At 42.5% G+C, this 23,442-nt stretch overlaps 1 protein-coding gene across 13 annotated transcripts in view; it reads left to right on the top strand.

Annotated features, from left to right (window-relative positions):
• Window positions 1-23,442, top strand: part of TENM3 (teneurin transmembrane protein 3) — a 2,266,571-nt gene that overhangs the window by 1,798,473 nt on the left and 444,656 nt on the right. The window lies entirely within an intron of this gene.

The raw sequence follows: 23,442 nt of genomic DNA, 5'->3' as shown, positions 1-23,442 counted from the left end.
TCTCCTGGGCATACAGCCTACTGTATGCCTCACCACTGATCCCCTTGGTTCACCAGGTCCTCCTAAAAATTAAATGGGACAAGATGAAGTTTATCCTGAAAGCTCCAGCATGGTCACACCAGTGTTGGTTCAGGATGCTTCTGGACCTCTCAATGACAGCTCCACTCGTGCTTCCACCCCATCTGGACTTGATTTCACAAGACCCCAGCCAGTTGCTACATAAGAACATAAGAATGACCATACTGGGTCAGACCAAAGGTCCATCTAGCTCAGTATCCTGTCTTCCAACAATGGCCAATGCCAGGTGCCACAGAGGGAATGAACAGGTAATCATAAAGTGATACATTCCCTGTCGCCCATTCCCAGCTTCTGGCAAAAAGAGGGTGGGACACCATCCCTCCCATCCTCCATATAGTTCTTTTTTTGAAACCTGTTATTGTCTTGCCTTCATAACATTCTCTGTGAAGGAGTTCTGCAGGTTGACTGTGCATTGTGTGAAGAAATACTTACTTTTGTTTGTTTTAAACCTGCTGCCTATTAATTTTACTTGGTAACCCCTAGTTCTTGTGCTATGAGAAGGAATAAATAACACTTCCTTATTTACTTTCTCCACACCAGTCATGATTTTATAGACCTGTATCATATCCCACCTTGGTTGTCTCTTTTCCAATCTGAAAATTCCCAGTCTTATTAATCTTTACTCACATGGAAGCTGTTCCATATCCCTAATAATTTTTGTTGCCCTTTTCTGAACCTTTTCCAATTCCAATATATCTTTTTTGAGATGAGGTGACCACATGTGCACACAGTATTCAAGATGTGGGCATACCATGTGTGACCTGAGGTGCCAAGGTAGCCCTTGCTGGAAATGCCAAGGCTGCAAAAGAGAGAGCAAGCACTCCCAAAACTTGTGATTAACACTTTTCAGCCAGTCACAAACAATGCTTCTGATCCCCCACACTTGTTATCAATTAGCAAAAAAGGAAATCACACAGCCCCCTTCATTGCATTCCAGTTCTTTGGCTTCCAGTCAGCACCTAGGTGCAGAAAGGTGAGGAGTTATTTAAAAATTCTTTTCACTCTACAGAATGTTCTTCTAAACTCCAAAGGATCAGCCACATTGCCAGGTCAATATTAGTTTGGATCTTACCCCAAATACCATGCTGCAAGCCAATCCTTTAGCATCTAAAACTAAAGGTTTATTATAAAGAAAAAAAGAACAAAAAGAGAGTTGTTAAATGGCGAAGCAGTCATACAGAGAGTATCAAAGTCCATATATCAGGTTCTTAGCAACATTGCTGAATTTCGTGGCTTAAAAGTCCCTCTGGAAAACATTCATAACTTGGATGAGTCATTCAATCTTTTGGTCAGAGCTTCAGTTTGTAGAAAAGTAACTCCAGAGGTAAGAAGCAGGATTGAAGATAATTTGGAGAAGATGAAGCTGCCTTTTATAGTCTTTTGCCATGTGGCTTGTACTTCCTTTGTTCCAAACACAAGCTGCCCAGTACATGGCATGGAAAGGCCTTGAAGCTCTGTCCATAGGCATGTCCCTACAGGCTTGCTGACTCATCAGGTGTAGTCCTTGGCTCCTTTTAAATGGGTTCATTGTACAGCAGATGTCCCTTGATGGGCCATCAAGCAGGCCTACTGCGGATTCCAATCTCTCTAGGGGTGTCACCCAGAAACAGAGCACAAGTTTGGAAATACAGACATGCCATACATATCTATAACTCATAATACAAAGGTGATACAAACATATAAACAAGATTATCATACTTGGCAAATTATAACATTTTTGCAGAGACCTCACACAGCATCTCTGGCCCCTTACTGCTTCTCTCTTGGAAGGTCCCTTTCCCAGTGGTGATCATCTCAGACAGAAGGGTCTCTGAGAGAAAAGCCCTCACATCAGAACCCCTTTGCACAGTGTTCTTCAAGGACACGGTCTAGCTGCAACCCCATCCAGCCTATCTACCAAAGGTTGTCTTGCTTTTCCACAACAGCCAGGACATTGGATGTTAGGCGGGCTCTCGCCTTCTATGTTGAGAAAACTAAGCCCTTCCGCAAGTCAACACAACTCTTAGTAGCAGTAGCAGAAAGGATGAGAGCTTCCTGTGTCATCTCAAAGAATCTTGTCCGGGATAACTGCCTGTATCTGAGCTTGCTACAAGCAAGCGAAGGTTTCGCCTCCAGCCATCAGGACCACTCATTCTACGAGAGGCCAGGCTTCAGCAGCAGCATTCCTCGCACAGGTACCAATCCAAGACATCTACAGAGCCGCAAGATGGTAGTTGGTTCATATCTTCATGTCACACTACACCATCACCCAACAGGCCTGTGATGATGCCAGTGTAACTTTAGCACCCTCGTAGCCAAGATGGAGTCTGCTCTGTAGGCAGCTCTGGCCAAGAGAAGGCACATGCAGGAATGCAGCAGAAAATATCCTTTCCACCCCAAGGGTATCTGTTACAAACCTCCCAGAGTGAACACACACACACACACACACACACACACACACACACACACACACACACACACACACACACACACACACACACACACACACACACACACACACACACACACACACACACACACACACACACACCAGAAAAGTACAATGGATATAAGAAAGGGAAATATTTATTTACAGGGGAGCAGTAAAACAGGGCTGCATCCAAACCAAGGCCCCACAGGCCCAGTGGTAGCACAGTCTGGAAGGGCAGACACCGAGCAATGAGTCTGCACATGGAGTTCAGGAGTCCAGAGCAAAGTGCCAGTCCAGTGGTGAGTCTTAGGTGTTCCTGGTCATCTTCGGTGCCAGTAAACTTTCCCCAACAAACCCCTCTGCTGCCCTCTTCTACCGCTCTCTGCAAAGCCACACAGAGTGACCACCTTCCCACTTAACTAGATAGCAGCCTCCCTCCTTATTCCCAATGCAGACTAACAAGCTCCATTACTCACAGCCCTATGAAGCTCTAGGCAGCAGTGATGGCCTGTCCTCCTTGGGTGATTCCTCCCCAGCACAGTGCTCCTCCTGGCTCCTGTCCTGGGGTGTCCCTAATCAGCTGCCCTGTCCTCCTCAGGCTTCAGGCAGGTACCCCGCTGCTTTACTTTGTGAGGGCCTGCTTGCTGCAGCCCTTCTCTCTCCAGCTCCGGACCCACCCCCTAGAGTTTTCCTCCTTTCTCTCACTGCTCCACCTCCCCCTTAGGAAAAAGCTTTAAAGGGGCCATGCTCTCTAAACCCCAAAGGGGTTACACCAGTTTCAGGAGAGCAGTATTTGTAGTCAGCATGTGCGTGAACTCTGAGCACACCTCTGGGGATACTGCTTGTGAGTCCTTTAGCATGGATGGACAGGAGCAAGCATTCAAAGAAGAAAAATGGTTACTCACTTTTTGTAACTGTTGTTCTTTGAGATGTGTTGCTCATATCCATTCCATGGTCCTTGCTCCTTCCCCTCTGTCAGAGTTACTGGCAAGAAGGAACTGAAAGAGTGTGGGGGCCGGCGGCGCTCTTTACACCAGGGCATATGTGCCTGACTCAGAGGGCATTGGAGTCAGCCCTATGGATACCACCGAGGGAAAAATCATTATTTTCTGTAAAGTGTTCAAACCTCAAGTCATTGTGAGTTTAGTTTATTTTTTTTTATGACCATAATTTTCAGCCAATCACTTTATTTGGGCTGAGTTAAGAGGAGTGACCCTTTCTTTGGAGTGTACTGCAGACACTTTCCTGATAATAAGTAGTAGAAATTGAAAGTCCAAGGTGATGCATCAGATACCTCACAGCATATCTGGTCAAATTTCTTGACATTTATGATATTGTTGACACCAATATTATTAAAGTGTCCCGTGTATTCAATACAGTGTCACACATGGATTTATGTAGAGGCAATAAAAAAAGTGTTAACTGGCTTGGAAGTTAAAAAACAGGATGGTGCCAGACTGCAAATCACAGGGATGATTGAACCAAGTGATCTTCTAAACAAAATGAGCTCTCCACTGTGTTTGTAGTTGTTTCCATCATTTCACACTGACTCAACAGACATTGTAGGCTTCAGGGTGATGTTTGGGGTTATTGTGTTGGTGTGGGTGGCTGTGTTGATTTGAGCGTGGGTTGTGTTGGGCTGGGACAGTTTTGTGGATTTGTGCAGGTGGTGGATGAGGAGTGTGTGCTTCAGTGAGAACTGTTATGTGTGTAGTTGATTTGTATGTACGAGAGTTGTGCTGGGATATTTTTGTTGATTTGCGTGCATGGCAGCCGAACCAAGTAATCCACCATCTGTGCAGTCTACCTCATAGAACAATGAAAATGTGTTGCATACAAATTAGCTGTAGAGTCAGAGTGGTGATTTGTTGAGCTACCTCTGATGTCAGACTAGCTTAGGACACTTGGCATGGCATAGACACGTGCCTTACTACAGCTGTACACCTCACAGGTGTAATTTGTAAACTGAAAATGGCTGAGAACTTAAAATCTGGAGGTAACAGACAGTGAAACCCAATGATGATTCATCCTGGTGATATTCTGAACTAAAAGAGCCTTCAACCAGGCTTCTAGTTGTTTCCATTGCTCCACACTGACTCAAGAGACCTAATAGACTTCAGACCTAATAGACTCCTGGAACCTTATTATATAGATATTATAAAAAAAAATTCTGGCCTTGTTAACTAAATGTGCACATGGATTGTTGTCTGAACAGAGAATTATCTTTTTAAAAAATAAATAAAATAGCAGTGAAATATCCAAGTTGTGCATTTATGTAACTTGGCTCAATGTACTTATGTTGCAGCTTATGTTGTGTTTTTCTTCATCTCCTTCACAACAGTGCTACAGTGTTGCAGCCAACATTTATACACACAAATATATAGGGTAGGTTTGGCAGCTGTAGGACTGGAATGCGTTGTTTTTTGGTAATGACATTTGGGCCTGTTTGGCTTTCTGTTTGGTCTTTTAAATCTTTTTTGTATGGCTTGTTGGCTTCCTTTAATGCAGGGGTTCTCAGAAATTTTAACTGGTGACCCCTTTCACATAGCAAGCCTCTGAATGCAACCCCCCTCCATACATTAAAACACTTTTTTATATATTTAATACCATCATAAATGCTGGCGGTGATGCGGGGTTTGGAGTGGAGGCTGACAGCTCACAACGCCCCGTGTAATAATCTCATGACCCCCAACTATATTCTCTTATTGCACTATTGGATATTCATTCTTACTATTTAAGATATGTAAGAATGAATATCTAATAGTGCAATAAGAGAATATAGTTGGAAGAGTGGTAATGTATTAAACACACGAGAAGCAAAATAAGTGCTTTGTACTTATTAAGCTATTAAGAAAATACAATGCAAACACTAATTGTAATTTAGATAATGACATTAAGTAAATTTATTAAAAGAAAATGGAGTTTCATGATTTCCAATATCTAATCATTTTAGAGTGCAATCCGTACTACTGTAGCTACTTGTACAGATAAAACTCCATTAAAGGCAAATCTTTGCAAGGTCTGAAGGACTAAGCAGTTGTCAAATATTGTAGTTTTGTTTTCTGAAAAGAAACATAGTTGCAGTTATAACTCTGAAATTAAATTTCAATTACTAGAATATTTTGTGAAATTTCACAGTACACCTTAAAAATGTCTGATACTTTTGGATTTTTTTTTAATTGTGTTTTTTTCCTTTCAAACGGTCATATTGTTGCATGCCAGAGTGCTGATCCTGTAATCTGATCCACATGGGGAGACCTTTACACCTATGTAGAATACCAATGAAGTCAAAGGGTTTTTTTACAGGATCCGAGGGCTGCCTGTATAGATCAGATAAGATTTTGGAATGAAATACGAATTTGCACGAAGTAATTACTACATTTAATCAGAAGTGCTCCAATCTCAAAAGCAGAGGTAGAGGAGTCCTCTTCCATTGTAGAGGCTCGGTGAGGTGTAGGTTATGCAAGACTTTTATTTTTGAAGGTTTGATTTGAAATGTGATTTAGCCTGCATGTGGTCTTTGTAGCTGGCAGCAGGAATGACTTTGCAATGTTCACTAAACATTACAATTCACTATCTGTCCTTAGCTTTCCCTTTTTCCCCCCTTCGGTTTTGTGACTGCAAATACCTGTGAGTACATTTGTGCCATTTATTACATGAGGGTACTTAAACAACTAAATCACATTAACTGCACCAATAAATATTTGCAGGTGAAGAAAGAGGTGCTGGACTTTAAAAGTCAGGTCTTTTTTCCTTGCCAATGCAGTAGATTAGAAATATGGGATGTGGTCAAGCAAAGCTGAATGTGGTGGTTTGTGCACTGCCTGCTATATCATAGCAAATGTTATCATTCCTCACCTGTGTGAATGCAATTCTCTGATCTCCCTACTCTCTGAATCCACCCACCTTGCAAAGAAGGGAACTGAAAAATACTGTGTTTGCTTGGATCATTTATTTATTTAATTTTAAAAGAACGTGAAAACTTGTGAGGCAGATATATTGTTTTGAAAGACTATGTACATTAATCACAACTCAAGTCCTAATTAATGTGACTTAAAGTTTATTACTTTTAAATATTAGCTTCTCAGATTGATTCATTTAGCAAGCAAGATGATTAATCTTCTTCTGTCACCATAAATGTCAACTACACGATTCAAGGATTTAGATAGTCATGTTTATTCAACCTGTATTTAAACCCACAGGTTAAATAGCTCTTTCTTACGATTGTTTTATATGGGAATTCCTCTTCTCTCTTCCCTGCCCCCCATTGAAAAGCCTTATTGATGGCTGGCTAATTTTGGCGATAGAGTAGGCAAGTGGTTCTTTCTGGAACCAAACCAGTGTGCTTTGTAGGTTAGCTACCAGAAGGTCTGAACAGTTGTATGTGGCTTAGTGCTGTCCTTCTGAAATGGAACCATTGGGGTATGGCTACACTTGAAATTTCAAAGCGCTGAAGTGTGAGTGTGGTGGGAGCACCAGCGCTGGGAGAGAGCTCTCCCAGCGCTGCACGTAAACCACATCCTCTACGGGTGTAGCTTGCAGCGCTGGGAGCCGCGCTCCCAGCGCTGCGGCACTGTTTACACTGAGGCTTTACAGTGCTGTATCTTGCAGCGCTCGGGGGGTGTTTTTTCACACCCCTGAGCGTGAAAGTTGCAGCGCTGTAAAGTGCCAGTGTAGCCAAGGCCCAAGTAATCCTCTTCCACCTTGGTCTATTTTCCTAGAATCTGTGACAGCTTTAAACGTGTATACGGTGTACCTTGTCACCATGCCAATCTCAGTTCTATTTGATAAACCTCACTGTGTTTCTTCTTGATTCATGTTTATTAAACTCCAGAGCAGGACTCTTTGCAGTATGAGCATTAGATTTGAAAGGATACCTCAGTATCACCAGTACTTTCTGGATATTTCAGTGTTCTTGAGCAATCATGTACCCTTCTGCCAGAGTTTTCTCTTTTATAAAAGAAGGATAATAATGCTTACCTACCTCACAGGGTGTTGTAATGATTAATTAATTTGTTTGTAAAGTGCTTTGAAGATAAAAACACTGTAAGTGCTAAGTGATATTATCATATTATTCTGTACTAGAAACTTTTTTTTAAGAGACAATAAGAAATTAATTGGTTTTCATCTTGCAGGTGATAAAAATCAGTTGATTTTTGAAGTTATTCTGTTAGTGACAGAGTGCTGTTAAGATAAGTATTTCACTTGTATTTGATTAGTTGTACAGCTAGTGCTAACCGTTATTCACTCAGCCACATACATACTTTCTCGAAGGCAGCAATCTAGTTGATATTAGCTTCTTGTGCTTGATGACCCATGGAATATCTATGGCTCTCTTGTCTCTGCAGCCATATAGAGTATCAGTGATTCTTTGGAGGGAGATCAACTCTTTCTTTATTGGCTGGAGAATACCTGATTAGGCATTTTGTGGAGCCTGGGTCTACAGAAGAATCCCTGACTTCAGCTGGCCCTATTGTAGTATAAGATAGTAGGATCTTGATCATAATGGTGGGGACTTCTTTGAATATGGACAGGGAATCTCCACAAAGACTTCCTGCCTAACTCAAGGTGAAGTACTGTAGAAGAACCACTCTTGCTATTGTGGTCTTGTCTGGTTGACAGGTCCTTGGTGTATAGAGAGGAAGAGGTGTATATCTCTGCTATTAACATGCATTCTTTCTTAGTAATGTTAAAGCCAATGGACAGCATACATGGTTATCCAAGGTTGACCTCAAGAGTGAGACATGGAATATGAGTAAGGGACATATGCTTCCCTTCATTCTGTGGTAGCAAAGGGGGCAGGGAAGTTCAAAAGGCCGAGGCTAGAGAGCATTACCTACTGACTAGAACGTGGGACTGGGAGTCAGGTTTCTAGTTCCATCTCTTCCACTGTAAATTCTAATGAGTTTATTGGATTGAAGGTGCCATAATATTACTTATTTTATTAAAACTTCAGAAGGAGATGGTGGAGTGAAGCCAACAGAGCATTTCTTTCTCAGCCCCCAGGCCTGTGGAAACTTCTCCATACTGGCTTCATGGAATTGAGGTTCCACAGGCCTGGCTGCTGTACATGGTAGCCTCTCACTAAATGTGGTGGCAAATGCAAAGTAAACTCGTGCTACTCTATATTTTATGGAGAAGTTACAGAATGCATGCACAACAGGAGGCACTGGTAATATAGACCTTCAGGGAACCACACTACCAGGGAGGATGTGTAGATCAAGACATTTATTTGTGCAGTTGTCCTGGGATCTGTAGGATAAGAGGTAAGTGCTAGCTCCTCAAAGATATTTAGACACCTAACAAGGGTGACCATACATCTGTTTTGGCTGGGACAGTCCCTATTTTAAGCCCTGTCCAAGCAATCCCTACTTTTTTTTGGCAAAAGTGGGCATTTGTCCTGTTTGTTCTCGCCAGCTTGATCAGTTGGCAAGAACAAACGAGACAAATATCCACTTTTGCCAAAAAAGTGGGATGCGGAGGAACATGCAAATGGGGGGAGTAGTGATGTCAGCCCTGTGCAAGTGGGAAGGCACAAGCCCCAGCCTGGCATAGGGGCCAGCCCCATAAGGGGAGGAGGGCTGAGGCCAGCAGTGGCTGGAATCAGCACCGTGGGGAGGTGTGGGGCAGGGAGAGCGCTTGGGCTAGCCTTACAAGATGTCCTGTTTTCCCTTTGGGAAATATGGTCACCCTACACCTAACTCCCATTGAAATATGTAGGTCTTTTGAGGATCTAGGCCAAATTTCTTTGTGGACTAGATTAATTTAATCCAGAGCCCTGGCACACCATGTCCTATGTACCCCTGTAGCTTTGCCCCCCCATTTGGAGTGGTTGTGGCAGTGGTTCTTTTCCTTGCCAGGGTAGCAGAGGTAATGGTACTAGGGCTCCCTTCTCCCCACCAGGAACAGCAAGAGGGCCCCCTCTTTCCTCCAGGACAGCAGGGATTGAAGCAGAGAAGCCACTCAGTACACACACAGCTGCTGGTGTATATCAGCTTTGATGAATGGGCAAGGCCCATTGCACTCTTCTCCTTCTGCCACAAATTCGTCTGCCAGGGTGCCCCCGACCCCGGAGCAGTACACCTTGTAGTTTATACCCCATTGAGGGTGCTAGAGAAGTTCATAACTCTAAGATCTATTGTTTCAGGCTCTCTGCAGTTTCAAACAGACATCAGACTCGGGCAGATATCACCAACTGCGTCAGTTACCCTTTCGTCACATTTTCAGATTTTTCTTCACAATCATGAGACCTCTAGAATCTTAATTTAAAAAAAAAAAAGCTGAGATTCTGATTTCAGGAGCCGGGGATCAAGGCATGGACCTGTTGTGCTTTGCTCCTGATCCTGTACAGTCACTGAAAGGTATTCTCAGTTTTTAAATCCAAGAGACAATCATTACCATCGCTCACAGGCATTCATATAAATTCCTATGCAATATTTATAGAACTCTTAATAGCTAGGCTGTAAATGCAAAATTCAGTTTTATAAAATGCCATTTTTCTATAAATGTACAAATTTTGGATGTGGTCTTGCAATTCTTATTTCATTGAGTATTTACATTGATAGGTTGAAATCAACAGAAGTACTTGTATAAGTGTTCACAAGTGTGAGCAGAAGTTGTGCAGTTGGGATTTTGATCATTACTATTATTATAAGTATGAAAATGCAAATACCATTTTTTATCTAGATACTTATCTGACCCTATGGAATCCCCCAGACTACTCCAAGTGGGGAACAAGGACCCCCGTGTAGTGGAATGTAGAGCCCTGTATTCCCTTAATTCAGTTCTGTGGCTGGACAGTTTAGTGGCTGCCACTATATGGCCAACCTGACATTACTTGCAAATCCAATTTTTTTTTATATCAACAGGGCTTTTGTTAACATAAATAACGTGGGATACGGCCCTAATTATTTGATGTAGCAACTCAAAAAATACATCCATGTGGCTTTTATCCTTAAGTGCAGATATAAATACTTGTGCATTTATAATGTTTTGTTAAAAACTAAAAACCAAATGCAGGTGTCCACTCTGATTAAATTTCAGCTATTCAAACTGATTTTTTGGTCATCATTTTTAAAGGTGTTGTTAGTGAAGTGGTCACAGCAACCAGGTTTTGATGTTAGAACAACCCACTGAGATGCATGAGATTACATCTTCTATTTGTATGATTTAGAGCTGGGTAGAAAATATTGATTGTTTCCTTAGCAGTATATTCACAGTTAAGTGAAACTTTGCAGAAATTTTGTACAAATTCAACGACATATTTAGCACAAGATTTTGGAGTAAAAAATTAACAGAATTCCTTTTTTTCTATTACTAAAATCTATTGCTAAAAATGGCTTTGTACTTTTGCCAAATATGAGCAAAGTTTAACTTAATATTAATATAAAAATGCAAACCAAACCCAGCAAAATATAACCTCCCCACAAAACACAGTGCTTCCACTTCCCACTCCCGAAATGGCTGCATTTCAGTGGTGACTGAAGTGGTCCTTGTCTAGTATGTACATCCATTTGGTTGTAAAGTGTTTTGCGGATCCTTGGGGTGAACAGTACTATATATGTTAAAGTAGTCCTTATTGATATTTTTAATTGTTATAAAAATCATGCACTTGTGAGTGATAGTGTGTTGTAGTTTAGAGAGTATTCATTATACTTGCGTAGAGCAGCAAAGGAGAAACTGTAAAAGCATCCTAGAAGCTAACAGCAGTAACAGTTAAAGCAAGGAGTTTATCTAGTAACAAAATAGAAATGCTCAACCTTTACCATTTTGAGTCTACATTTTGAAACTGAAAAATAAGGGTTTGAATTCAGAAGTCTCTACTGTTGCATTTTGATTACAGTACAGTGATGCACAAGAAGAGTGATAGTGGCAGGAAATTATGATGGCCTACTTTCTCATGTGTCCATTCCCATTGCTATCATGTGCATTCTTTCCCAGAGTGTAGGCTCTTCTGGGCTAGTATCTCAATGTGATCATGTCAACGCTATCCTACACATTAGGACAGGAAAAGATAAATTAATAATCTAAACGATATGTTTGAAATACCTAGTGTCCTTGAAACCGCACGTTCTTGCAAGGTTGACTCAGTCACAAATTAGGAACGCAAGCTTCCTGATTCACAATTCTTTGTATTAATCACTGGCCCAAGGTTGATTCATTGAGTTCTCTGTATCCTGTTTCTGTCATTGACTCCTTAGGTGTCCTTTGCTGAGTCAGTAAAATTAAGTGCCTCACTTTTCCATCTGATGGTGGTAACTCAGAATGGTATGTAAGGATTAATCATTAATGTTTCATAGTACTTTGAGAATGTGAATCACTACATACTGCAAATGTTAGGTTTTATTATTATGTGGTGTTCAGTTTACTGTGTGTAGTGAATCAACCATCTTTCATGTGAAATCTTCAAACTTGCACTCTTCTCTTTTCCTCATTGAAGTTCCCATGACACTTTCCATAATATTAGGGATGTCAGTGGAAGGATTGTCTGGTGGTTTGGGTACTAGTTTAGGACTTGGGAGACCTGGGTTCAATTCTCTGCTCTGACATACACTTCCTGCGTGTCTTTGGGCAAGTCACTTAGGGAACTGTGGCAAAGAGAAACTCTCTGTAAAATGAGGATAATAGAAAATCCCTAACTCACAGCAGTGTTGTGAAGATGACTACTGTCAAGCGGTCAGACACTACTGTGATGGGGATAAAAAGTACCTAAAATAAAATAGTGTGGCCAAAAAGTTTGATCACTGTTGTGCAGTGTGTTTTGTGGTAGTTGAACTGCAGCCTGGCTCTTAAAAGATGGCTGAATGAATCTCGTAATAGTATAGTTTGTAATGTGCTTTGCAGTCCTTTAGGATGAAAGTAGCTACAGGGACATACGTCTGTTATTAATTGCAGTCAATACATAAGATTGAAGCTCACCTTCTTTATAAGCCCAGTGTTGACCATCTGTAAACTTGCTCAAAAGTGAACCAATCCTGCTGAAATTTAACAGGTATGACATTATGCCAGGGTAGAAAGTCTCTGCAAAGTTTGAGACAAACCAGATACAGCATTTGGGAGCATGAAAAATGAGGTAATCTCATTTAAATATATTCCATTTTTGTTGTTGCTTTTTATTAAGCCAAAATAGCCAGGGTCGTATTAACTGCCAGAACACCTGGGGAGTGCCATTTATTCCTCCTGTGCTCTGCTGGAGGGTGGGGACAGCCATTGTATTGGATGGAGAAGAATTCACCGCTGGGGGGTGATGGCAGTATCTTTGCTTTCTTTGTAGATGCCAAATGCTAAGAAAGTGAATTCCTGAATTACTTTCTTACTGAATGGGATTTTGCTGTGTGTGTGCGATAAACCAAAACTGGGATCCACATAGGATCCATATACCCCTAGAAAGCAGGAACACAATGAGGTGGTAAGTATCAGAGGGGTAGCCATGCTAGTCTGGATCTGTAAAAGCAGCAAAGAATCCTGTGGCACCTTATAGACTAACAGACTTTTGGAGCATGAGCTTTCGTGGGTGAATACCCACTTCGTCAGATGCATGACACATGCATCTGACGAAGTGGGTATTAACCCACGAAAGCTCATGCTCCAAAACGTGTGTTGGTCCACAGGATTCTTTGTTGCTTAATGAGGTAGTGTGACCTGGAAAAAAGGGTGGTATAGGTCAACACTGTTCACCAGCTGGCAGAGTATATCCCTGGCTATTCAGATCTTAGGAAGAAAAGCACAAACTCAAGTGGCTCTGAATTATTTCTCATTAATAAAAAATACTTCAGGCCATCTTCTTTTACCCAATGCCTATTACCTTAAGAGCAAAGGCATGGGCTTTCACCTCTTCTGGTGCATCATGTGTTCGTACTCTTCCAGCTTCATATCCCTCCCACTGGCAACTGCTTACCCATAACCCTGTCCAGTCACTACACACATGTTCACATGCGTGCAGACACATCTTGGGTAAAGCAAACATGGCATGGGTTGATAAGATGGGAAAAGCTTAGCCTTCTCTGTCTTGCTCCTGTTTCTGCTCCTTGCCCCTTTCTGTCCCTGTAGTTTCTCAGACTCTTAACCCTGCTTCAGCTTGGACACCAAATATTTCAAACTACCTTTGTAGATAGGATGTCTCTCAGTCCCCACCCATATCTTCCAATTACATGAAAACCCCTTGGATTCTGTTGCTGTCTGTCCTGAGAAACTGACAAGGATTGACAATGGGGAAAGGAGACATACAGGTTCCCCACATGGGAGGCAGGTCACTCAGGACTCTCTGTAAACTACAAATGCCAATCTGGCCCTGCTTCACAGGAGCCAAAAAGACTGCATCACACCATAATGCTTCCTTCAGTGATTCTAATCCATCCGGTGTCCTGACAGTCTGATGGCACACAGCATGATGATCCTTTCACTGCGAAGAATCTGTTCTTGTCCATGTTTTGCATACAGTTTTAATTTAGCTCTCATGACTTTAGGAATACATAAAATGTTCAGCATATGCTAGCCATTTTCCAGTTAATATAGCTGTTTCATCATCACAATCAGAGGAGCCTGCTGATCACATAGAATTCCACTCTCTGTAGGTTTGACAGACTGAGCAAAGAATGGCTTTGCAGTGTTTCAAAAGGGTAGTGTCACTTTGTATCTGGCTCCTGCTAAGTAGAGTTTTATGAAAAATCCGTGTAATATATACAGTACCTTCAGGAGACCTATTCAGGATGACACACAGGTGATGAGCTGTGACTTTTAATTTTTTTGTACCCATTACACATTTGAGCATGAATACAAAAATTAAAAATAGCTGGGCTGAATCTGAATTAATTCAAATAATCCCTCATCTGGCAACTGGGGAAAGTGGTGCTTGCAAGACAGTTTGAATGGCTGCTGGTATTGCAGGGGAAAGTAGAGTAACAAATGGATTATTATTTTTAGAGAAAAGAACGGTGTTTCTGACTCAAAGCAGTTCGTTTTATTTATTTCTCAGTTATATTTTTTTTAATTTATTTAAAAAATAATTTAAATATCTGTTTGGTGGAATATCTTTGTAAGGTGGATTATCATTGTGCATTCATGGAGAGAGTGGTGTTCTTGAAAGCATTTCGAGAAGCAAAGGTAGTTGCAAAACAGCCAGCATGGAAGAAGGCAAGATGAACAGAATGGAAGGATGCAAAGGGCAAAATTAGGAATGAGACTGTTATGAAGTGAAGGGCTCATGAGAAGCAGGAAGATTAAATCAGAAATGCAAATACGAGCAGAGTTGTGTGGAGTTTTAAGTGTGAACCAAACCAAGGCTTGATTTTTACCCAATGACTTTGGATCTGCTTGTTTCACACTGTCTCTTTCCCATTCTGTGACAGATCAGTGAAGTTACTGTGACAAAGTTCCTCCTCTACCTTGGTGGGTCCTGCGCTTATTGGCAGATTTGCTCACCTCAGTGATCTTCCCCTCTGGTGGAACCCACAGGCCGGGTCAACTCCTCCTGTGTCTAATCAGGAGTTGGGAGGTTTAGGGGGAACCCGGGCCCACCCTATACTCTGGGTTCCAGCCCAGGGCCCTGTGGATTACAGCTGTCTATAGTGCCTCCTGTAATGGCTGTATGACAGCTACAACTCCCTGGGCTACTTCCTCATGGCCTCCTCAAAACACCTTTTTTATCCTCACCACAGGATCTTCCTCCTGGTGTCTGATAAGGCTTGTACTCCTCAGTTCTCCAGCAGCACACCCTCTCACTCTCAGCTCTTTGCGCCTCTTGCTCCTAGCTCCTCACACATGCACTACAAACTGAAGTGAGCTCCATTTTAAACCCAGGTGCCCTGATTAGCCTGCCTTAATTGATTCTAGCAACTTCTTGATTGGGTGCAGGTGTTCTAATCAGCCTGTCTGCCTTAATTGTTTCCAGAAAGATCCTGATTCTTCTGGAACCTTCCCTGTTACCTTAACCAGGGAAAGGGGATCTACTTAACCTGAGGCTGATATATTTGCCTTCGATTACTCTCCTGTAGACATCTGGCCTGACCCTGTCACAGTATATAAAGTAGTGCTCTCTTGGTTTAAAAGAGGAGAAACTGCTGGCTGAACATTCTCCTTGAGGACTCCTTAGCTTTGGAGTTCACTCCCTCCCTTAGTTCAAAATAGCCTAAATTTTTTGACTTTAAAGGCACACTGCAAAAACTTGTATTTTACTGAGTTTCCTGAGCAGGGAGGAGTTGTCTTGGGAGAGTAAGGTATTCTTTGATTTTTAACTTATTTTGCTGCATTTGGTAGCTAGCTATTTCTGGAATATGGTGGAGTTTGCCTTTTAGTTAAGAGTTGTCATTTTAAGTAAATGTCTAAGTACAAATGAAGAGATGTTAGTCAGAGCAAAGACTGATAATCAAGAAGGCATGAGACCTCTCTATCTGCGGGGTTTTTTTTGTTTTTTTCTTTTTTGGTACAGTGATCACCTGCTCTTTGGACAATCAGCATTTGTGATTTGAGGTTAACATGGCTGTGAATGTCTCTGTGTATATCTCCTGTAGACCAGGCTTGTTGTGTACTTGTTACACAGTGAGTTGCCATTTAAAAAAAAACAACATTTACTAAAAGAATCTGAAATATTGCTGTTATTTCCCTATACCTAGGACTTGTCTACACACAGGTCCAGTCTACGCTCTGTGTGGGGGGGGGGAAATCGATCTAAGTTATGCAACTTCAGCTCTGTGAATAATGTAGCTGAAGTCAACATACTTAGATCTACTTACCACAGTGTCTTCACTGTGATAAGTCGACGGAGGAAGTCGACGGCTGATGCTCCTCCGTCGACTCCACCTGTGACTCTCGCCCGGGTGGAGTACTACCGTCGATGGGAGAGCGCTCAGTGGTCGATTTATCACATCTAGATTAGATGCGATAAATCGACCCCATTGGATCGATCTCTGCCCGTTGATCCAGCTGGTTATGTAGACAAGCCCTTAGATGTCTGATATTTCCTTGTCTTTCAACACTAAAATAGATGTTTGTCCCTGGACCTCCTTTACATTCATGGAGGTCGGTATCATACTTTTGCGTATTCAGAGAACTTTGTCATTGTTTATATCAAGCCAAAGGTCATCGACAAATTCCTCAATCCCTTGGAGAAATGAAGCTGACATGAGGAGCAAGCCCGTCATAGTCCAAAGGTTGTCTCATCTATCACATTATATTTTATGGTTATCATGAGTTGACAGGGCTTTGCTCTCCTGGAATTATCAGTCCTCATCCAAGAAAAAGGAAGTGTCCATGGCACACGTCTTCATTGCATCATGCTGCATGACACACATTGCATCTATATATGTATGTGTGTGTAGACATATATTTATTTTAGCAAAAATGATCCCTCATTAAGACCTGTTTTTGGAGAGCAAGATTAGTCATTTCTTTTTATTCTTGACTTGCTATCCAGAGTTGATGGTGGTTTGGCTGTTCTTCTGTCTTTGTTTACTTAGAACTTCTCAGCCCACCTTCCTGGGGGTTGTATTGCTTGATATAAACTCCTACAAGTGGAATATGCAGAGACCACTCGAAAAAGAGATGAAGATTACTTATCTGTAATAGGAATTCTTTGAATTGAGTCTCAGCATAGTCACACTTCCTGACCACCTTCCCCATTTCCATGGAGTCTCAGGTTAGGAATTCCTGAATTAGTGGAAGGAACTGAGGGATGGATGTGGCCATGCTCCTTTATACCCTTGGAACCCTCCAGGGTGGGAGGACTAGGGAGGGGCGAATGACACAATGAACTGTGGTTTCCAGAAGGTTCTGGAAATTCATGGCCCAGGTGGCTTTATCCCACGAGTGTGAATTTGCAGTGGCTTATCTCAAAGAACTTTGGTTACTGGTAAGTAAGCTTTGTTTCCCCTGCCCTATCTATTATCTCAATGTCCCAGCTAGGTGTAGCTCTCCCTATCTCCAACTTTCCTACTTACAGAAATGTTCTATGTGTGACAGGTTCGGTCACAGAAACCCCCTTGAGACTGTTACCTGATGTGTTGAAAGTACCTCTAAGCCCGTTTTACACTGCCAGTTTATGACTCCAGAACCCTGCCTTGTTGAGCCAGACATGTTAGCAGGGCTTTGGAGCAGAGCACAGAGCTGGAGCACAGCGTGGCTCCGGAGCAGTGGAGCTGCAGGTTTTTGCCTGGAGCTGGAGCGGAACCAGAGCACAGCTCCAAAGCCCTGCATGCTAGTCTGCTGTAACACTGACCCAGGTCTGGTCCACACCTCCAAAGCTGCAGACTTTAACCAAAGACTGCTCAGCAAGTCACTTATTTCCAGCACCCAGACACCCAGTTCCCAATGGGATCCAAACCCCAAATAAATCCGTTTTACTCTGTATAAAGCTTATACAAGGGAAACACCTATATTGTCTGCTATCTATATAGAAATATGCACAGTTGTTTGCTCCCTCAGGTATTAATCACTTACTCTGGTTTAATGAACAAACAAAAGTGATTTTATTAAGTATAAAAAGTAGGACTTGAGTGGTTTCAAGTAATAACAGACAGAACAAAGTAAGTTACCAAGAAAAATAAAACAAAACACGCAAGTCTAAGCCTAATACATTAAGAAACTGAATACAGGCAAATCTCACTCTGAGAAGTTCCAATAAGCTTCTTTCGCAGACTAGACTACTTCCTAGTCTGGGCCCAATCCTTTCACCTGGAACAGTTCTTGTTATCTCCAGCTCAGGTGGTAACTAGGGGATTTCTCATGACTGGCAGCCCCCTTTGTTCTGTTCCATCCCCTTTTGTATCTTTGGCACAAGCTGGGAATCCTTTGTCTCTCTCTGGGTTTCCACTGCAGCTTGAATGTCCGCACTCATTTATAACCCCAGATTAGGAATTGTTGAACCTTGGGTCACATCTGTGGCTCCAGCATCTGCAATACATTACATGGGTCTGAGTCCAACCACCCATATCCCACACTTCTTAGTGCCGTCCCAAAATGTTGCTGCTCTAGCCCTTTGTTGCTGCAGAGTGGTAAAACTTGGTTGTCTTGAGGACAAAGAGAGTCTCCTTTTGGATCTGTGGGATACTTTTGGCAGAGCCCCAGAGCATGTCTCCAATGGGGCTGCATCTACACTGCAGAACAACAGGACTTATACCACCTTGACTCAGGCTTGGACCCTCCACCCTGGGTCCAAGCCATAGGTTAGCACGATTTGTGTATAGATGGAAAGGGTTTAGGCTTGTGCCTGAGTTTGAACCCTGGGCTTACACTGCAGTGTAGACATACCTTAGGGCTTGTCTACATCAGAAAGTTGCAGCGCTGGTGAGGGAGTTACAGCGCTGCAACTTTGAAGGTGTACACATCTGCAGGGCATCCCCAGCGCTGCAACTCCCTGTTTGCAGCGCTGGCCGTACTCCCGTTTTGTCTCGGTGTAGAGGATCCAGCGCTGGTGATCCAGCGCTGGTAATCCAATGTAAACACTTACCAGCGCTTTTCTTGACCTCCGTGGAAGGAGGAAGCCTCTGGTAATCAAGTTGGTCTCCTTCCCCAGCTTGCTCTCGCGTTCCCGGAACCCCGAGCAAGCAGGTCTCCTTCCCTGCGGTTTGCAGGGGGGTTCGGGAACGCGAGAGCAAACCGGGAAAGGAGAGCAGCTTCGCCGCGGTTTGCTCTCCCGTTCCCCGAGCAAGCAGGTCTCCTTCCCTGCGGTTTGCTGGGTGGCTCCGGGAACGCGAGAGCAAACCGCGGCGAAGCGGGTCTCCTTTCCCGGTGCTCTCTAGTTCCCGGAGCCCCGAGCAAGCAGGTCTCCTTCCCTGCGGTTTGCTGGGTGGCTCCGGGAACGCGAGAGCAAACCGGGAAAGGAGAGCAGCTTCACCGCGGTTTGCTCTCCCGTTCCCCGAGCAAGCAGGTCTCCTTCCCTGCGGTTTGCAGGGGGTTCGGGAACGCGAGAGCAAACCGCGGCGAAGCGGGTCTCCTTTCCCGGTTTACTCTCTCGTTCCCGGAACCCCGAGCAAGCAGGTCTCCTTCCCTGCGGTTTGCTGGGTGGCTCCGGGAACGCGAGAGCAAACCGGGAAAGGAGACCAGCTTCGCCGCGGTTTGCTCTCCCGTTCCCCGAGCAAGCAGGTCTCCTTCCCTGCGGTTTGCAGGGGGTTCGGGAACGCGAGAGCAAACCGCGGCGAAGCGGGTCTCCTTTCCCGGTTTGCTCTCTCGTTCCCCGAACCCCGAGCAAGCAGGTCTCCTTCCCTGCGGTTTGCAGAGGGGTTCGGGGAACGCGAGAGCAAACCGCGGCGAAGCGGGTCTCCTTTCCCGGTTTGCTCTCCCGTTCCCCGAACCCCCCCTTGAAGCCGCCCAACAGCGCTGCAGTGTGGCCACATCTAACACCACTTGCAGCGCTGGTTGCTGTAAGTGTGGCCACTCTGCAGCGCTGGCCCTATACAGCTGTACTAATACAGCTGTAACTACCAGCGCTGCAAAATTTTAGATGTAGACATGGCCTTAGAGTTAATTTCCAGACTTTTTAATGTTAGGGTTTTTCAACGATGTAGAATTTTTGTACAGAATGTGTTACATTGTAGTGAACTATATTGACAAACACTTGCATTGTTGACTTTTAAAAGTGTTTTATTTAGGAAATTTTACATAGGGGACAATAGTCCTCCTTTTGAAATTTCTGACAAAACTACCCTTTAGTTCAGTGAATCAAGGATTGGGCCTACAGTATGCAAAGTCCTTGGCATAATATAAAACTTCCTTGTGGCATCGAAAGGCTCTAAGTTTCTGTGCTGTGATGGGAGAATGATACTCTGGCTCCACTATGCACCTGTTCATTGTTGCAATTTTATAATCAAAAATATAATGGGAACTAAAAAATTGCCCGAAACAAGTACGGGCTATTTTGTAATTACATACCAAAAAATAAGCAAACTGGCAGCTGACAAATGGGCAGATGATGTGAGTTGCCTGTAATGGAGCCTCATAGAAAATGTGTATGTGTATCTCTATATAAAGACAGATTATGACTACTCCAGCAAAATAGTCTTGGTAGCTGGAGAGAGGGCTCAAGGAGTCTTTCCCACCCAATACATCAGTTCAGGGACTTGTGACATTGCACTCTGTATGATTTTATGAAAGTCTGCTGATGAGTGTGAACATAATGTAACTAAAATATGCTTCATGCAAAAGATCTCTTGTAAGGTATCATTACAAAGCTTATAATCTACTGTGTGTGGTCATCCTATTTATATAAATGTATCACTCTTGTATCTGAAACTAGAAATATGAAATATAACTCTGAGGGCCTATTGTAATTGTGCAAAGTGTGGGCCATTAATGGTGGTTTGGAATCCTGATGGCTCCCATTAACCAGGACAATTGACTGTAGATGGCTCTGTTTTACTTGTAAGTCTTTCTGTATACCTGTGTGCTGGCAAGTGGGTAATGAAGTCTTACAGTGACATGTGATCATGTCATCTGAACTGGAATCCATCTTTAACCTGGGGCTTTTCCATTGAGAAGGAGGGGTGGGAACCCAGAGAGGGACAAAGGATTCCCGCCTTATGCAAAAGATATATTAGTGTGTAGAACAGAATAAATTGGCTGCAAGCTTGAGAAATCCCCTATCTTACCACCTCAGCTGGAACAAGGACTGTACCAGGGGAGAGGATTGTGCCCAGACTATGAAGGCATCCAGTCTGTGATAGAAGCTTATTGAAACATCTCTGAGGGTGAGATTTTATCTGTATTCAGTTTTCTTACTGTATTAGGTTTAGAGTTGCATGTTTTGTTTTATTTTGCTTAGTAATTCACTTTGTTCTGTCTGCTATTACTTGGAACCACTTAAATCCAACTTTCTGTATTTAATAAAATCATTTTTTATTTATTGATTAACCCAGAGTATGTATTAATAACTTGGGGTGGGAGGGCAAACAGCTGTGCATCTCTCTATCAGTGTTATAGAGGACAAACTATTTATGAGTTTACCCTGCATAAGCTTTATACAGTGTAAAACAGATTTATTTGGGATTTGGAACCTACTGGGAGTTGGACATCTGAGTGTTAAAGACAGGAACACTTCTTAAGTGGCTTTCAGTTAAGTCCGCAGCTTTGGGTCATGTGGTTCAGACCCTGGGTCTGTGGAGCAGACTGGTGTGTCTGGCTCAGTAAGACAGAGTGCTGGAGTCCCAAGCTGGCAGGGAAAGCAGGGGCAGAAGTAGTCTTGGCACATCAGTTGTCAGCTCCAAGGGGGTTTCTGTGATCCAACCAGTCACAGGACCGTTGTAATGTGGCTCTCTGTATACAAAGAAGAGCATGGCTGTAGTCTGGCCCTGTATCAGATATTGCCAGCAGTTACAATATGCAATGGAGGGAGAATGCTGTACTCTTATTCTACAGGTGTAGTGACTCGTGCAAGTGAGCATGTCATCCCCTGTCCCACTCCCATATCTGTAGAAGCATTTGGAGATGCCTAGAATCTCTAAGCATAACAGTCCTTGTCATATACCACTTTTGAGTCAATGGCAGATCTCCCATTGACCATTTTGACTCTGTTTCCAGTCATCAGTATTCAGGCAATGCATCTTTTTCTCTTTGCCCCTCTCCTCAAAGCACCATTCAGGCTCTTGGAGCCAGCATTGTGTTGTGTACATAATTATCCTTTATATACAATTTGTGTCTCTCATATAAAATGTGTAGTTTACAATGTGTATTATATACTGTGCTAAAATTTACCAAGGATGGCTAACTCCATATTCAGGCTACATATCTAAGTGCCTAACTTTAGACATCCACATTTGAAATGTTGGCCTGTATATATAATATATCAAACAAGCAAAAGCTGCATACATAGTCCATCTCCTCTAGTATATTCATTTAAATGCTAATAACTAAATAATAAAAGTGTTGTCACACGTACTATATTTACCTGTAACAATGACACTTTACTATTGTTTTTTAATTTACTTATATTATCAGTTTTTGTGAAAGCTAATGCCACATAAAACTGCATGTGGAGTGACTATTTAAAGTGGTGGCACGCACCATTGAGGTGTGCAGATCAGAACCTTCACGCTGGTCACTCACCACTATAGATATCCTACTGTTATATTTACCTTCCTGCCCCTATCTACCCCTCCCCAAATTTTACTTCTGACGTTTATTCACAATTGTATAAGTACCGTTTGATTTTGTGGCTAACTGTAGCAATTGATTTTCATTATTTATGAGTGTCATTGTCAGAATCCATTTACGATTCTGACTGAGATAAAATGGTTTGCAATAACTGATCCGATCACAGCAATAAAATAGTTAACTGGCACATTTAAAACCTGTCAAGGTCCAAGCAACATTAACTCTTCTGGCATTTCAGGAAATATGTTATCTTCTGAGCCCACAAAACTTCTAATTGCTAATCTTTCCTTTCTTACTATATTAACAACAAAACTATAAAAGTAGATAAACATATACTTTTGATGTTCAAAAGAAACCTGACTGCTTTAAGGAAAATTAAGATGTCTGTCCAACTACAGCTACCAAAAAGTACTCCATGCACCCATCAGCACAGCTAAATGTTTCCCTTTGTTCCTAGAGCTTGGAGACCAGCACTACCGTGAAATAGCTGGGAGCTGGAGTGGTAGAGCATTCTGGATATTGCCAATGAACATGTCAAGTGTCTATATATCATAACATGTGTCTATAGGTTTCAGAAATAAAAGCAGGATGAGGACAGTCATTAAAAATAGCAGTAATTTTTGAGTGTCACAATTTAAACACTTTAAGTTATTGAAGTGTCATGAGTTTATTATTCCTAATTTATTAATACAGTCATTTGGGATACACTTGTATGTCTCTGTCCCTGCACACCATCACCTTCCCTCCTCGAAACATGAGCTATTTTACAAAATATATTGGCTTTGTTTCATCAGAAAAATACCTAGAATATGTAGCAAAAGTCAAGAGGCTAGAAACAGCACTGAATTTAATCAGGTGCTGTATTCTTGCACATA

This window comes from Gopherus evgoodei, chromosome 5, assembly GCF_007399415.2.
Source record: "Gopherus evgoodei ecotype Sinaloan lineage chromosome 5, rGopEvg1_v1.p, whole genome shotgun sequence".
NCBI classification, from domain to species: Eukaryota; Metazoa; Chordata; order Testudines; family Testudinidae; genus Gopherus; species Gopherus evgoodei.
This window is presented reverse-complemented; position numbering and strand designations above follow the sequence as displayed.